We start from the raw sequence: 12938 nt of genomic DNA on the forward strand, positions 1-12938 counted from the left end.
CTATACTATTGATTTCCAACTTGTTTATTGGGTTGTACACTAGGACTTGAGTGCCTCAATAACCTGCAACGCACCCACTACTGACTACTACTCTGCTTTCAACATTGTGTTTACTCACCTTCTGGGGTGCTATAATCTTATCCGTTTAGACATTGTACTGCTTCCATATTATTATTGTTTCTTGATTGTTATTACTCTGTATACTCTAGTATGATTGATACCCTATTTTTGCAACTCACTGTCTACGGAATCTCATATTGATTCAAGAGTCTTGTTTATCCTACCTACTGTTTCTGTAAAGCGCTCTGATATCTGCAAAGATCTTGTTCGCGCTATATAAAACTTTAAAAATAAATAAATAAATAAATAAATAAATTGCAGGGATCAACTGTCATGCTACTGGGAGCTCTTACCCTCTCGTTCCCGCCCTAAAGACATCAGGTCCCCATTTACCAGTTGGCTTAGCGCCGCAGAGTGTGACGCATTGTACAAATACCAGGTACAGTATAGCGTGTCTTGGATCATGCAAATTAGACTCACGCGTAAGCATGGGTGATTGAGAAGTCTTGTAAAATCCCATGACTCCATGTTGAAATACAACTTGTGTTGAGTGCACTTCGTGATCTATGTAACACTATCATTACTGGACAATGTTTTGAAATACATAAACCATTATATTGACAGCAGTACTGGGTAAATTGCGGTAATGTTCTCTTTTCTTATATTGTTATATGTTTGCTGATGCAAACCCTTTAATAAAAAGAATTTAAAAAATATATATTTGTGCATTGATGCATCGTCCTTTCATTGTCATTTCTGTAGGCTATAGGCTTGCGCTATTTCCTGTCCCAAACGGACGATGCTGCTGCGAGTTCGCTTTTCTCTGGGCTGTACCTAATGTAAAGCATGAGGAGACACTACTTTGAATGTTCAAAACATAGAAACAGAAAATGCTTTTGCCTGCAAGAGCATTTTAGCCCTCGCAGTAGCTGTGCAACACTTGTCTACCCCGATGTGGAAGCTGCAGTGACTCGTGCAGGGGGCGCTGTCGCAGACAGTAGCCAAGTGATTCTGCTGAATACCAGCTGCAGGCGTTTAAAATGTGCACACAATAAAGCAGGACATTAATTTCGGATGTTCAAGGTAGTTCACAATATCTTCGTTTGTCCTCTTTCTTTTTCTATGACTAAGGAGCACGGAACAGGAAGTGGATGACAGTTCAAGGGTGACGGCCAGTCCTTGAATTGTGTTCTGTATTAACTTTAACGCTGTTCCCCACTATTCTGTAACCGTTCTGGTACCTGAAAAGGTACCACGGCTCCCCAAACGAGGTGCACGTTGGGGGCATATCGGTGCATCGAATGCAGCCAGCCAGTCGGGTAACTGTGCAAAGACTACAGCTGTGGCGTACTGAAGCTCACCATTTGCGTGAGTTCACTTCCGGGTTTTTCTTGAATGTGTGTGTATTGCGATTCTTCTTCCGGGGCGTTCAAACCCGTCGAAAATCAATTTAAATAGTATGGTTGTCATTGCTAGTGAGAGGTCAATGGATGAGGCTGCGTAGGGTGGCACAATAGCAGGTATTGACAACTGCGGCGCAGCGGAGGAGCTGACTCAAGGGATAAGGAGCGCAGCAACAAACAGCATGGTTCAAAAGTCTATTATTTGAAAATAATAAAGGGGACTTTGAAGTGAGTGTTATTTGCGCGGGTAGCAGTGTACTCCAAGAGAAATAAAGTGGTACAGCATTTGTCTTCACATATGTCTATTGAGCTGGTGTGCTAGCACTCTAAATCTGGGCTTCTCTATGTTTTCCAAGGTCATGGATCTCTGACATACAGTAGTAATACCAGATCCTACTGATAGTGTTAACACTGCGCTGCATTATGTCTTGAAATCATTTTTGTGTTCATGTATCGTAATTTCTGTTCCCTGTACAGTTTTGACTATTTGCTTCCAATTATTTCACTGGCTATGTTAAATGGGGCAGTGACTCATCTAATATTTGTTTTGGGTGGGTGAGTTACACGTGCGCAAAGCGCTCTTTCACATACCATGTCTCAAAGCATTTGAGAATTGTATTTGTATTTGAGAAGTGGTTTGGCTGCTTTAAAAAGACCCAGCCCTTTTGTTGCTGGGAAAAAAATAAAGGAATTTAAGGTTTGTAGAAATATCCACTGGCTATCCGCAAAAGAAGCTTGGATGAGGCGAATTGATCCAAATGGAAAAGCGGGGATTATGGTAGTTGGGGAACCTTCCATGTCCGCACAATGAGCACCTAGTGAAGAGTTTTTTTTTCCATTCCCTCTTCAAAGGATACGAGCCTGGGTGCTATCCAAATCCAAACTGGTTATTTCAATACTGTATCCCATTCTCCAGCATAACCTGTTGAAGAAACTACAGCATTAGGAGATGGTGGTGGTGACAGTGAAAGCAAAACAAAAGTTAGACCATGTTACTCAGAGGCCATGTCTGGTGACTCGGTGGACTTCAAAAGTCATTGTTTGACATCAAGGTCAAAAGTTCAAATCCCTGCGGGTTCACTCCGCCATTCATCCATTCGAGGAATCCCTGTGGGTTCACTCAGCCTTTCGTCCTTTCAAGGTCAATAAAATGAGTACAATTGAGTTGTGCAACAACAAAGATCTTTTCATTCATATTTGCTTAAATTATTGCTTGCTTGTTTTGCTCTGAAACTCGAGTACATCTCGCTGGTAAAATAGTACATGGTCGTTTAGTCCTGCTTTTTATCTGTAGAGACATCCTCATTTAATTCTAGACTGGACTGCGCCTTATAGAGCAGTGCCAGTCTGAGAACTTTATGGTTGTTGTCTTCTATCATTTTACTTATGAAAATAACAGTAATAGAGTGCTGCTTTAAAGGCACAACAGAAATGGCATCAATAGTTTATTAGATCATACATTGTTTACATCAAAGTTAAAGTCCTTTGGCAGTTCACATTTTTGGCAATGGTTGTTTGCCATAATGTTATTGAAACTGATTACACTTTTTTCCATTAGAAATTATTTTGGAAAATTCTAGCATACTTAAACACATTTTACTACATTGGTGTCTCCTATTGTTCATGCAGGGTTGGTGCCTGTCTTCATTTGTGCATAATTCCGTACCTTTATTCGTGCAAGCATGGTTTGGTGTATTTGTTCATGTATTATTTTTTCATCTTGTATGTGGGATTTGGTTTCTGTCTGCATTGTATAGTGCTCCTAGTCCCTCTTCTTGTATGCATTATCACTGGGTTGAGTCTTCTGCTTTATATTTTTTGTATAAACAGCTGCGGAAGGTCATCTAGTCTTTCACCCTCCTCAGGCAGAACCGTTAGCACCATTTAGTTGGGTAATGCGAAAATGTTAACCGTAATCCAGTTTGTGGCTATGCACTGTAGAATATTTACAAAAAGGGGTGGTGAGGGACAGAGTCTCTGAATTAAGCAGAAAGCTCTCACCCATTCAAAAGATCAGGGCTAGATCCAACACCGTTTTTTAGCTCCTTGCACCATCCCAGTTTCAGAACCTGAAGGGCCGAAGAAGGCTGAAATGCCAGAAACCGGTCCCCGGTAGCTTGTCTCCTTTCTGGTGAAGAATTGGCTTGGTAGTTTAGTCTGCCCTGTTCCCATGATGCACTGGGCCAGGGACAGACTGATTTGCATATAGCCATGTTCTGAGCTGGGATGGGGCAGTGAGATAAATAACGGTGATGGATCAAGCCCTGATCTTTGGACTGGGTAAGAGTGGTCTGCTTAACTCAGACACTCTGTTCATCACCACCCCCTTTTGTAAATCGTTTTTGGCCACTATAGGTGTGGCAGGGTATACTCAGACATGAGTCCCTTTCTCACTGCTCCATCAGGATTCAAGCAAGCCGGGCCGAAGAAGGCTGAAATGCCAGAAACCGGTCCCCGGTAGCTTGTCTCCTTTCTGGTGAAGAATTGGCTTGGTAGTTTAGTCTGCCCTGTTCCCATGATGCACTGGGCCAGGGACAGACTGATTTGCATATAGCCATGTTCTGAGCTGGGATGGGGCAGTGAGATAAATAACGGTGATGGATCAAGCCCTGATCTTTGGACTGGGTAAGAGTGGTCTGCTTAACTCAGACACTCTGTTCATCACCACCCCCTTTTGTAAATCGTTTTTGGCCACTATAGGTGTGGCAGGGTATACTCAGACATGAGTCCCTTTCTCACTGCTCCATCAGGATTCAAGCAAGCCGGGCCGAAGAAGGCTGAAATGCCAGAAACCGGTCCCCGGTAGCTTGTCTCCTTTCTGGTAAAGAATTGGCTTGGTAGTTTAGTCTGCCCTGTTCCCATGATGCACTGGGCCAGGGACAGACTGATTTGCATATAGCCATGTTCTGAGCTGGGATGGGGCAGTGAGATAAATAACGGTGATGGATCAAGCCCTGATCTTTGGACTGGGTAAGAGTGGTCTGCTTAACTCAGACACTCTGTTCATCACCACCCCCTTTTGTAAATCGTTTTTGGCCACTATAGGTGTGGCAGGGTATACTCAGACATGAGTCCCTTTCTCACTGCTCCATCAGGATTCAAGCAAGCCGGGCCGAAGAAGGCTGAAATGCCAGAAACCGGTCCCCGGTAGCTTGTCTCCTTTCTGGTGAAGAATTGGCTTGGTAGTTTAGTCTGCCCTGTTCCCATGATGCACTGGGCCAGGGACAGACTGATATGCATATAGCCATGTTCTGAGCTGGGATGGGGCAGTGAGATAAATAACGGTGATGGATCAAGCCCTGATCTTTGGACTGGGTAAGAGTGGTCTGCTTAACTCAGACACTCTGTTCATCACCACCCCCTTTTGTAAATCGTTTTTGGCCACTATAGGTGTGGCAGGGTATACTCAGACATGAGTCCCTTTCTCACTGCTCCATCAGGATTCAAGCAAGCCGGGCCGAAGAAGGCTGAAATGCCAGAAACCGGTCCCCGGTAGCTTGTCTCCTTTCTGGTGAAGAATTGGCTTGGTAGTTTAGTCTGCCCTGTTCCCATGATGCACTGGGCCAGGGACAGACTGATTTGCATATAGCCATGTTCTGAGCTGGGATGGGGCAGTGAGATAAATAACGGTGATGGATCAAGCCCTGATCTTTGGACTGGGTAAGAGTGGTCTGCTTAACTCAGACACTCTGTTCATCACCACCCCCTTTTGTAAATCGTTTTTGGCCACTATAGGTGTGGCAGGGTATACTCAGACATGAGTCCCTTTCTCACTGCTCCATCAGGATTCAAGCAAGCCGGGCCGAAGAAGGCTGAAATGCCAGAAACCGGTCCCCGGTAGCTTGTCTCCTTTCTGGTGAAGAATTGGCTTGGTAGTTTAGTCTGCCCTGTTCCCATGATGCACTGGGCCAGGGACAGACTGATTTGCATATAGCCATGTTCTGAGCTGGGATGGGGCAGTGAGATAAATAACGGTGATGGATCAAGCCCTGATCTTTGGACTGGGTAAGAGTGGTCTGCTTAACTCAGACACTCTGTTCATCACCACCCCCTTTTGTAAATCGTATGCACTGTAGAAGGCATATACTGCCATCATTTATTGTAATATGGCGAGGTTTGAATGCTTTTGTTGAGAGACACCCCTTGTAACATTCTTGGCAGTACTGCAATTACTTCTCTTAAGTTTTCTGTTTAGAATACTCTAGCTTAAAGCATATAACCAACTGTGCAGCAACCCATCAAGACAGTGCCATAGATGAGCATTGGCGTCCTGGAGAAGAACCACTTGTAGTTTAAAAATTTAGTCTGTGTTGATTGATGCAAACGGTTTGGAAGCTTTCAGCCTGGTGGATGAAGGGAATCCATCTGAGAAATACACGTAGGTAAAATACCGGCAGATGCAGGAAAAAACACTTTATGGTGCTGTTAAAAGAGCAGTTTATACTATCTGGAGGATAAATAAAATAAATGATGCAAAGTGTCGCCATATGGTTACGGTAGAGAGTTGAAAATCGCTTTATATTGCACCGATAAAAAGAGCACTTTATATCTTGGTGCTAAAGCGGTTTATGTTGCTCCCTTATAGACCAATGTCCATCACATTGTAAAAATAATGAAGTGTGTGGTTGGTGAATTGGAATGGACAACCCCTTAAGAGGTTTATGTTGTTGAGAGTTGAAAGAACTTTGGAAACCAGCTTAGAATCACGATCTAAGCTTAACATCTTGTTATTGTGTCCAAATCAGTTTTCTATCCATGTACCTAAAAAGGGGAAATGTATTACAGTGTTGCTGACAGTCATTTAAGTCTTGGCGTCGCACTAGCATATAGTAATTTTGGGTACATCCACCGTTTAAGCCATATTAACTATGAAGACTTTAGGGACTATTAAACTATAATATAACATCTATTCCAATTGAAAACAAGCATTTACAATGCAACGGTTTCGCCTTTGCAAAAGTTAGAGCTATTGGCATTGTAAATGACAAACGTTTTATTTATGTGTTGTTTTTGAAAACAGATAAATAAATGGCATTGTCATTTACAATGCCAATAAATGTAGGCGCCTCTTAGTGGCTCGTACTTCCGAGGCACTAGTTTTGAGAGACCTGCAGTGTGCTTCGCTGTAAGGGTGTTGGGTAGTAAGGGTACAATTATGTAGTATGGATGATATTGAAAGTGTACCTATTGTGCGCGATGGCCAGAGTAGTGCTCTCGTCTGGTCTTGTATAACCGTATTTGAACGTGTTATGCTACACGGTGCTTAAGCTGTATGTAAAGTTGCAGATGTAGCTGCGTGAGAAGTAATTGCATTTATATAGCGCTTACTACCCCAGACAAAGCGTTGTTGCGCTATACAGCAAGTAGCACACTACTCTGAGTAACTGGTTATTGTTACAGATGAGCAGGAGCTTTCTCTCCCATCGTTACGAGCGCATTGCTCTAGTTACGATTATAGCGCATTAGTGACAACTCTGGGTGCCGATGACTACCATCCGTGTAGTGTGATCAGTTTCTTGGGCGGGACGGAGTAAATACATTTGGGCTAATTGAGGCTCTTAGGTACTTACTGCAGCGTACGCACCTGCTTAAGAATTGCGTTTGTAGCCAGTCGGTGCAAGCAGGTGTTACGCTATCTTCTTAAAACGTTGCATGTGGTTGGCAGGTAGGAATATAGTCCCATGAGTAGTAGTTTCCTAGACCGTACCTTCTAGATAGTCGCCAGCTTCCAGTCGGAATGGGAACACATGCGTGGCAAGTTTCTATAGTTAAAGGAAGGAATTGACTGCTGTGCGTTGAGGTGGGGGATATGGAAAACGTCCCAGGGTGCAAGAGTTTCGGAATCGAAAGTGTGCAGAGACTCCTCTTTCCTACAATGATGAGAGAGGATTGCTGATGCGATCGTGATCCAGCAGTTTATAGAGTCCCCGCTCGTGAGCGCAGAAGGACTGGGGACAATGCAAGTCAGAGGCAGTGGCCGCCAAAAGCGATGCAGCAGCTGGTTGTCAATTGAACTACAGGAGCAGGGCGCCTGGCCTGACTGCACAGCGCAGAATGGGGCCACGTCCCATGAAATAGACCCAGGTCAGACTGATCGAACCACCCGCCTGGCTTTACACTAACTAGCGTACACCGGGACTGGCTTCTTGGCTACACGCACCGGTTGTAATATATAAATACATACATACACACACACACTAAGAGGCGGGGGGAATTGGACGTATTAATGAGAATGGCTGGCACGGGAACAATGCTCAGTACCGAGATAACCCCGGCATTCCAGACAACCCTTCGATGGTAAACTAAAGTGCGGCCGTAGGGCCTGGACACATCTCTTAATCAAGGAAGTACTGACACTGACCTGCTGGGGCTGCTGCTGCCGGCTGCTCCTCTGAGGCTGCACCCTGGTCACGCGGTTATTCTGCAACACGCCCAGCACAACTCGTCCGCCGGCGGCGCCCAGAGTAGCCCCGTTCTTGCCCGGCTGCACGTTCTCTTGATTTTCGTCTCGCATTTTCGAGGCCATTTGCGTGAACATGGTGCCGCAGGCGCAGCTCTTGGGCAGCGAATGCAGAGAGAATGGAGTTAAAGGGGCAAGAGGAAAGCAACAACATGCGGATCCCGCACACCGCGGGGTCGTAGAAAAGGAAGCGTAGGTCCTGGAAGATCAGGTGCGGCAGTGCAGAGTAGCCACTCCCCAGAGCAGCGCAAGCCTGGATCATGTACGGTGCAGGGCTCCCCTGCAGCCGGCTCGTTTATTTCGATGCGCTGCTCTACACCAATCACAGCGCGGCCCGGGGAATGACGTCACGGGGGTGTCCCGGGCTGGCAGCCAATCACAGCGCGGCCCGGGACACACGGCAACAAGGGACGGGACTTAAAAAAAGACCGAGAAACGCCCCCGAATCGCGTTCCGACGGGGAAATGGTGATTGACAGCCAATCTCTTCCAATGGCTAGCCTCCATTTATGGAGCTAGCCAATGGGAGAGAGAGGCGGGTCAAAGCACCACTGTTGAACTCATGAAGTTTCGGCTCCGCCCACTGCTTCGTAGTGCGTAGCCGAAACCTAAAAAGACAGCTTGTAACAGTATGGGGTATATACAAGGTAATACAATGAAGTATTCCTGCATAGTGTTAGAAGTTGGTTTTTTTTTACGTGGTAAGAGGTTTTATATTATAGCTTCATAGCTTGTGAAGTCTTAACAGTGAATGTGGCTTAAACTGTGTGAGTTGCACAAGATCACTATATGTTCTGGCGACGCCAATATTGAAATGACATCGTCAATAACAATGTAACATATTTTTAGGTAACCAGAGAGAAAAGTGATGTGTTGACAATAGCAGGATGTTGAGCTGAAGTAATGATTGTAACCTGGTTTCCTGTGTTATAATTTGCCACTTTAGTCTTATTTGCTTTACAAAAGGCCCTTTAATGTTTTAAACAAAGTGTATGCTGATATTGGCATTTTTTAAGACCTTAACAAGCGAAAATATTAGTGGTATGGGGAAGCTGGGTTACTAGTTGTTTGGCCTCGTGCCACAGTCAAAGGTCCTTATTATAATGCTTACTGTATAGTTTGTAAATATTACATTTTTCCCAAATTTGAGTACCATAAACTTGAAAGGAAGGATGTTGTGTATTTTCTGTAAACAAACACAGTAATTGTGCTCAATTATTTTTACAGATAATAGGCTCTAGCAACAATTATTATACAAGGGCGTCCACTATGCAAACACGTTACAGGAGCAACGTTTTCCACTGTATGTCTTCCTGTTACATGTGGTGTTCTCCCCACTTCTGAAAATTGAACAAATAGCTTTGGCCACAACATGAAAAATGTAGCGCCCTGCCGATATTTCTGAATATATCATGTTTTTTAAAGCTTCTTCATTTATAAATAAGCGAGTGTACAGGTGTAAATAATGTAATAAAATCAAATATTAAGCACAATGTAACTGGTTCACAGCGCACACTATTTACCTTAACTTTACCCGCACCCCTCCCCACAAAAAAAGAACGTTTCCCAACACACTCATTTTGAAATGATACTTACAAATAACAAAAGACGCATGGAAATTCACACTGCTTAAAAGGTACCTCTAAAGTAAAATGACTACTTTTAAGAGAAACATTCCTGCAAAATAAAATGTCTGCATTACATTTCTGCAGATAGAGGATGCAGCTTCTACTAAAGCACAGTCCGAGTTGGTGCAGAAAAAGTAGCCGCCTGAAATGGTTAATCTTCCTGCACAGCTTGAGTTTGAGCCCAAAGGACGCAGCTGAACCTTAGGAGTGGGGGGAGGTGGAGGAAAAGCCTGGGAGGGCTGGTGTTTGAAAAACAAAACCAAAACATACACACAGACTCCAGGGGTGTGAGAAACGTTGAAGAAGTTTGGCTGTTTCTGGTGCAGGGACTGGTGGGTGGAGGGATTTATCGTAGTGCAAGGTGGCGGTTGGGATTGTGCTTGTTGTGCTTTTTAGGTCTCGCCTGGAAATCGCATCCGAAGGATGCGTCCAGGCTGGAGACTTAAAGCTGTCGGGCACGGGGGAATGAAGGACAAGAAACTGTGACGAGCTTATCCTTGGCTGGATTCAGCTGCGTGCACGCGCACCAACATTCACGCATGCGCACATCACAGCCACACACATACACAGCACTCACGCATGCGCACATACACACGCATACACAGGCACACCCCCGTCACCTACACGCATACACAGAGACCCCTCCACACACACTAGCCCCTCTCCTCCCGGCTCCACTCACCGGTGTCTGGCGGGCGCTCCCCGGGTCTCCAGGCTCCTTCCCTTCCTCCGCAGTTGCAGGCTCTCCCCACATCACGGGGGCCCGCTGCTGGACAGAAGGCTTCTCTGTGGCCGGGCGGTGGTAGCGCTCGGCGGGGCTCTCTCTCCACATGGGAGCCCCGCCTCCTCAGTGCGCCCGCTTCGCCCCGCGGGTCTTCACCCGGTCCCCCATCTCGGGACCGGGACTTTAAGGGAAACAGTATCCAGGGCTCCTTCCTGGTCACGGGAGCCCCGGGGCCGCAATGCTCACGCCACTTCCTGCTGCCGGCCCCCCTTCCTGGTTGCATGTCAGGTCCCGGGCCAGCAGCCAATCAGAGCGCGGCCCGGGAATGACGTCACAGAGGTGTCCCGCAGTCCCGACCCCGGCCTGCCTGACTTCCTTTTAAGATTCCATGACAAACGTGATGCCGAGGATGCGATGGACGCCATGGACGGAGCCGTACTGGATGGGCGCGAACTTCGGGTGCAGATGGCTCGTTATGGAAGGCCACCAGACTCACACCATAGCCGCAGGGGACCACCACCTCGAAGATATGGAGGCAGTGGAGGAAGTTATGGACGCCGGAGTCGCAGTCCCAGGAGGCGTCGTCGGTCGAGGTCCCGCACATCGAAGTCCCGCTCCGTCCGAAGATGCACGTAGGCCACTGGTATGAATCTCAGCATAGCCAATTCAACCATTCCCCCTTGTGAGGTTGATAAAAGTAGTATCATTCAGTTGAATAGTAATCACAGTGTAATGGTGAGAGAAAAGTATACTTGCACTCTGTAAGAATGATCAGGTCATCAAAATGTTAAGTAGCGTTCTATTTCCTGAGGAGGGTATTGGGGAGGTTTGTGTTGCTGAAGAGTTTCTACTTTTGCGATTGTTGGTTTGCGTTTGTCCCCTTCTGTGAGTGCAGAGTGACAGTGAGTGCAGAGTGCGTGCAGAGTGCCAGTAAGTGCAGAGTGCGTGCAGTGACAGTGAGTGCAGAGTGCGTGCAGAGTGACAGTGAGTGCAGAGTGACAGTGAGTGCGGAGTGACAGTGAGTGCAGAGTGACAGTGAGTGCAGAGTGACAGTGAGTGCAGAGTGACAGTGAGTGCAGAGTGACAGTGAGTGCAGAGTGACAGTGCGTGCAGAGTGGCAGTGCGTGCAGAGTGACAGTAAGTGCAGAGTGCGTGCAGTGACAGTGAGTGCAGAGTGCGTGCAGAGTGACAGTGAGTGCAGAGTGCGTGCAGAGTGAGTGCAGAGTGACAGTGAGTGCAGAGTGACAGTGAGTGCGGAGTGACAGTGAGTGCGGAGTGACAGTGAGTGCGGAGTGACAGTGAGTGCGGAGTGACAGTGAGTGCAGAGTGACAGTGAGTGCAGAGTGACAGTGCGTGCAGAGTGACAGTGCGTGCAGAGTGGCAGTGCGTGCAGAGTGACAGTGCGTGCAGAGTGGCAGTGCGTGCAGAGTGAGTGCAGAGTGACAGTGAGTGCAGAGTGACAGTGAGTGCAGAGTGACAGTGAGTGCAGAGTGACAGTGCGTGCAGAGTGAGTGCAGAGTGACGGTGCGTGCAGAGTGACAGTGAGTGCAGAGTGACAGTGAGTACAGAGTGAGTGCAGAGTGACAGTGAGTGCGGAGTGACAGTGAGTGCGGAGTGACAGTGAGTGCGGACTGACAGTGAGTGCGGACTGACAGTGAGTGCAGAGTGACTGAGTGCAGAGTGACTGAGTGCAGAGTGTGTGCAGAAACAGTGAGTGCAGAGTGCGTGCAGAGTGACAGTGAGTGCAGAGTGCGTGCAGAGTGACAGTGAGTGCAGGGTGAGTGCAGGGTGCAGAGTGAGTGCAGAGTGACAGTGAGTGCAGAGTGAGTGCAGAGTGACAGTGAGTGCAGAGTGAGTGCAGAGTGACAGTGAGTGCAGAGTGACAGTGAGTGCAGAGTGACAGTGAGTGCAGAGTGACAGTGAGTGCACAGTAAGTGCAGAGTGACAGTAAGTGCAGAGTGCGTGCAGAGTGACAGTGCGTGCAGAGTGACAGTGCGTGCAGAGTGACAGTGCGTGCAGAGTGACAGTGCGTGCAGAGTGACAGTGAGTGCGGAGTGACAGTGAGTGCAGAGTGCGTGCAGAGTGACAGTGTTGGACAGGCCACATGAAGGGCCACTCTCCCCCAGCCCAACCAGGCCTGAGTACCGTCACGCAAGTACCACACATCACCATTGCACGTCTTCCGCCCTCTCAGGGCCCCTGCCGCGAGCACGTTAACCTCGTGGGTCCGATCCACTGCCGGCCCACGCGGCCAGCCTGAGCCGCCATCTTGGACACTTCACCACGAGGCCGCCTGGCCCCCGATCGACCTCAACCCTGGGCCTGGCCCGGCCTCAGACATTCCGGCACCACCCTCCACCCAGGAGGTGAGCGGGCTACTTGGCAAGTCAATGGGAGAAAGAGGTGCCGATGGCTCTCCCCCGCCAAGTGCCGCTCGCCCATCGCCTCCCCGGGCGCTGGCTCCACCCCCCTGCTGGGTGTCTGGACTCCCTCATCCCGGACCTCCCGACCTCCAGGTGCGAGGGTCCGGACATCAAAGCACGCCAGCCCTATAACTGGGGCAGCTCCAGAGCAGGAAGGCAGTTGTATCTTGGAGTCGAGAGACGTAAAGAGGAACTCATCCTGGACGGACTACTGGCGCTGCCGTAGCTCTGTCCTGTGCAC

At 47.7% G+C, this 12938-nt stretch overlaps 1 protein-coding gene across 4 annotated transcripts in view; it reads left to right on the top strand.

The window, feature by feature from the left end:
• The first annotated feature begins 1182 nt into the window (after positions 1–1182).
• LOC147696854 (transmembrane protein 126A-like) overlaps positions 1183–12938 on the top strand; it is a 59277-nt gene continuing 47521 nt past the window's right edge. Inside the window, exon 1 of one of the 4 annotated variants that reach the window (XM_086933919.1) lies at positions 1183–1428. The gene's annotated coding sequence lies outside the window, so the exon portion shown is untranslated. Of the gene's footprint in view, positions 1429–1474; positions 1692–12938 lie in introns of those variants that run through there. The other 3 variants (XM_086933920.1, XM_086933918.1, XM_086933921.1) reach the window with 3 other exon arrangements.

Source organism: Lissotriton vulgaris, chromosome 8 (genome assembly GCF_964263255.1).
Source record: "Lissotriton vulgaris chromosome 8, aLisVul1.2, whole genome shotgun sequence".
NCBI lineage: Eukaryota > Metazoa > Chordata > Amphibia > Caudata > Salamandridae > Lissotriton > Lissotriton vulgaris.